Source organism: Eriocheir sinensis, chromosome 44 (assembly GCF_024679095.1).
Source record: "Eriocheir sinensis breed Jianghai 21 chromosome 44, ASM2467909v1, whole genome shotgun sequence".
Lineage (NCBI taxonomy): Eukaryota > Metazoa > Arthropoda > Malacostraca > Decapoda > Varunidae > Eriocheir > Eriocheir sinensis.
In genome coordinates, this window is record NC_066552.1 from 12,805,704 (window position 1) to 12,810,703 (window position 5,000).

Consider the following 5,000-nt stretch of genomic DNA (forward strand, 5'->3'; position numbering starts at 1 on the left):
GAGAGAGAGAGGAGGAGGAGGAGGAAAATGAGATGAGAGAGAGAGAGAGAGAGAGAGAGAGAGAGAGAGAGAGAGAGAGAGAGAGAGAGAGAGAGAGAGAGAGAGAGAGAGAGAGAGAGAGAGAGAGAGAGAGAGAGAGAGAGAGAGAGAGAGAGAGAGAGAAAAGGAGATTAGTGGGAGGAAACCGGGCGGAGATGAGCTGGAGATGAGCTGAAGGAGGAAAATGAGAGGAAGGGAGAGAAAAAAGGAGGAGAAATGGAGAGAAAAAATGAGTATGATGGAGGAGAGAGAAGATTGGAGGAGGAGGAGGAGGAGGAGGAGGAGGAGGAGGAGGAGGATGGAATGTGAAGGAAAAAAATAAAGTTGATTCAGTAGGAAACAAATTTACGAACATACTAACAACAACAACAACAACAACAACAGCTTGAAATAGAGTTGGCTTGGATTATTTTTTATTTATTTTGTTTTTTCTTTCTTTTCATTTCGATTTTCTTTACTTTTCTTCTTTTTCTTGTTTTGTTTTTATTTTCCTTCCAATATTTTCCTTTCTGATTCCTTGTTTCGTCCTTCTCTCTCTCTCTCTCTCTTACGTTTTCTTCTTTTCTTTCAATATTTTCCTTCATACATCTTCTCTCTGTCCACTTATTCATCTCATCTTTCTCTATTCCTTTATTTCTTCAGTGTTTCGTAATTACATTCTTCCTCATCTATTCTCTATTCATCCACCTGTTTACTCCTCCATCAATTCCTCCATTCACTCTCTTTCTCCTTTATTTGCTTACTAATTTATCGGTCTATTCATTCCGTTATGTATTCGCTTTTCGCAACATTTTTCAAGGGGAACGTCTGATTACTCCAACACACACACATACATACATACATACATACATACACACATACACACAAACATATGCATACACGCGTTCGTTTTTTTTATTTTTTATTTTACATCTCTCTCTCTCTCTCTCTCTCTCTCTTATCTTCTTCCTCTCTCCTCTCTTCTCTTCTCTTCCTTTCTCTTTCCTTTCCTTTCCTTGTCTTTCTTGCGCTTTTCTTTACTATCTATCCATCTATCTCTATCTATTCCCTTCCCTTTCCTTTCCTTCTCTTCCTTTTCCTTCCTTTCCTTTCCTTCCCTTTCCTTTCCTTGTCTTTCTTTCTCTCTTCTTTTCTATCTCTATCCATCTATCTCTATCTGTTCCCTTCCCTTTTCTTCCTTTCCCTTCCCTTTCCTTTCCTTGTCTTTCTTTCTCTTTTCTTCTCTCTATCTCTACCTATCTATCTATTACTGTATCAATCCATGTCTATCTATCTATCTATCTATCTGTCTATCTTCCATTTCTCATATATTTTTCTATTCATTTTTTTTCACTACCTAGAATTATCAATATTCATCTGTTCTTCTAATCATTGAAACCTATGAATATTCTAAGGTGTAGTATTTCAAATGGCTAAAAACTCAATTAATGTCCCGTAGTTTAACATTTCAGACTTCCAAAAAGACCAAATTATTCGAGTTTTCACGTTTCGAATCGCCAAAGAAAATCATACTTTCTTTATGTGATGCCGAGGGGACTCTTTGCCGGCCCCATCCCGTTAGTAGCGCAAGCGAATTTTATTTATAGTGGCTGCCGTGGTGTGTGACTCTTGCCTGGCCAGTGCTGCCCCCCCGGTGGTCCTCTTGAAGGGGAAGGAAAAGGAAGGAAAGGGAGGGGATGAAAAGGGAAGGGAAGAAAAGGGAGGGAAAGGAAAGGGCTATGGAGGGACATGGACGGGAAAAGGAGGGATGGACAGCACGTGGGTGATCTTCAGATACTTAGCGAGGGTTGAAAAGTGTCGTCGTGCATCAGTGGGAGTCGAACCTATGTCCACAGGCTCACCGCTCGACCACCACCTCTCCGATATCGTATTTCTGGTACTATTATGTTATTTTTGTTGTTGTTTGGATGAAGATATAAAAGGACTGACTCGTGTATAAGATTAAAAGAAAAGAATTAGGAGAATCGGATGAAGATATTGAATTGTGCATGAGATCAAGACGGAAGGATTGAAAAAGTTTGCTGGAGATATAAAAGAATTGAATCGTGCATAAGATTAAAAGTAAAAAAATAGGAGAATCGGATGAGGAAATAAGGCATTGAATTGTGCATAAGATCAAGACGGAAGGACAAGAAGAGTTTGCTGGAGATGTAAAAGAATCGAATCGTACACGAGGCCATATATTATCATTTCCACCGATATACAAAACGAGGAAGTGTGTTCACCCTCAATAAAATACCGGGAAAAATATCATATAAAAAAAAAATGCCTCGGTGGACTCGTGAACGTAAATCACAAACAGGCATGAGTTGTCAGTCTTATTTACGATCCTGTTGGAAAAGATGAAACTGTCCCTGTGAATACTAGTGACAAACGTGTGTGTATATATGCATGTGTGATCCCCACGCCCTGATCACTCTCTGGACTCGCGAGATGAACCTGTCCCTGCCAATACTAGTGACAAACGTGTGTACATATATGCATGTGTGACCCCCACGCCCTGATCACTCTCTGGACTCGCGAGATGAACCTGTCCCTGTGAATACTAGTGACAAACGTGTGTATATATATGCATGTGTGACTCCCACGCCCTGATCACGCCCTGGACTCGCGAGATGAAACTGTCCCTGCCAATACTAGTGACAAACGTGTGTATATATGCATGTGTGACCCCCATGGCCTGATCACGCTTTGGACTTGCGATCGCCAGCCTGTAGTATTTTAGTAACCTCGTGGTCCAGTGGTTAGCGTGCCTGGCTACGACTAAGCGGGCCCAGGTTCGAATCTATGTGTGTGTGTGTGTGTGGCGAAAGCAATTTGAACAGGTGTCTCGGTATCACGTCACACACACACACACACACACACACACACACACACACACACACACACATATATGTTCATCACCGCCACTCGGGTTAACCATTTCGTACGCACCTCGCCTTTCCTATTTGTACGCACCATGCTTCCCCTATTAGTACGCAGTTTTCTCCTATTAGAATTCTTATTAGGAAAAAATATATATATAAAAAATCAGGAAAATACTCATGGAAATTAAGCATAAGGTAAAAAATAATAATAATGATGATGATGACGATGATAATGATTGAAAGTGAAAGTGAAATCTAGGCAGGCAAAGGTAGGTGGTACAGGTGTGTTCTCTCTCTCTCTCTCTCTCTTACATTTGTTTGCGTGTGAGTACAAAGAAAAAAGAAAAAGAAAAACAAATGACTCAACAGAAAACGAGGAAGAAGGGTAGACTATGATAAAAAAGAAAAATAAAGAAAATGAAGCAGATAAAAGAAAGAAGAAAATGAAGAAAATTAAGAAAAGAAAGAAGGGAGGAAAGAGGAAAGAAAGGAAGAAAGGGAGGAAAGGAAAGGAAGGAAGGAAGGAAGGAGGGAAATATGATGTAGACACGAAGAAAAGAAAAAGAAAATCAAGAAAAAAAAGAGAAACAAAGAAAGGAAAATAAAATAAAGAGAAGTAAAAGCAGTTGACCAAAAAAGAAAAAAAGAAAAAAAAAACAAGAAAATAAGAAAGAAAAAGAGGGAGAGAATATGATAAAGAAAACAAGAAACAAAAAATAAAGATAAAAAAAAGTTAACAAAAAAGAAAGAAAGAGAGAAAAGGAAGAAAAAAAGAAAGAGGGAGGAGAAAAACAAGGGGGGTGGGAGTTATTTTCTCATCACGACGGGAGATATTTCCAAACACCCAATCCATCATACAAAGCAGCGTGACTTATTTATTGCGTTGAGCGGTGCGATAAAGGTCACCTAACCAAAGGGACGGGAGGAAGAGAGAGGGAGAGAGAGAAGAATAAAGAAGAGGAAGAGGGGGAGGAGGAGGAGAGGGTGAAGGGAGGGGAGGAAGAAGAAAGAGGAAGGGAAGGGGTAACCAAAGGGAGAGAGAAAGAGGGGAAGGGAAGGGAAGGAAAGGGATAGGAAGGGAAAGGAAGGGAAGGGAAGGGAAGGGAAGAGAAGGGAAGGGAAGGGAAGAGAAGGGAAGGGAAGGGAAGGGAAGGGAAGGGAAAGAAAGAGAAGGAAAGAGGAAGGAAGGAAAGGGAAGAGAAGGGAAGGGAGGGGAAGAGAAGGGAAGAAAAGGGGAAGGAAAAAAATGAAAATAAATTACTTGATCTATCAAACCACCATCACCACCACCACCACCACCACCATTACCACCAGCTCAGGGACGTTTGGCAACACTGGAAGGGTGAAAACAAATGAAGCAGGGGGAGGGGGAGGAGGAGGAGGAGAAACAAGGGGAGTACTGATAAAATATGAATGACCTCCTCCTCCTCCCTACCCTATATTCCCTTCGGGGTAGAGGAAAAGGAGGAGGAAGAGAAAGAAGAGGAGGAAAAGGATTGATCTGAAGTGACATGATATTTGAAAATGAGAAATGAAGGAGGAGGAGGAGGAGGAGGAGGAGGAGGAGGAGGAGGAGGAGGAGGAAGAAGAAAAAGCTAACACATGTGACTTTTGTACCATATGACTTTTCTTCCTCCTCCTCCTCCTCCTCCTCCTCCATTTTAGTCTACCATAAAAAAATAATTAATTGTTCCTGGAAGAGAGAGAGAGAGAGAGAGAGAGAGAGAGAGAGAGAGAGAGATACCATTGACTTATTACTAAAAAGCAAACATAAAAAAGTCCATTATTGAGAGTGATTTTTGCCATCTACTCTCTCTCTCTCTCTCTCAAATGATTAAATGGATAGATAAAAAATAAAATAAATATGTAAATAATAAAAAAAACAAAAATACAAGTTATGCACACACACACACACACACACACACACACACACACATTCTGGAATATTAAACATACTCTCACGTATTCTCTCTCTCTCTCTCTCTCTCTCTCTCTCTCCCCAAATGGACTCCTGTTCTCCGTAATTGGATTTCATATTATTTAAATTTCTTTTCTTATTATTCTATTCTATTTCGGTTCCTTTGTTTGCCCGAT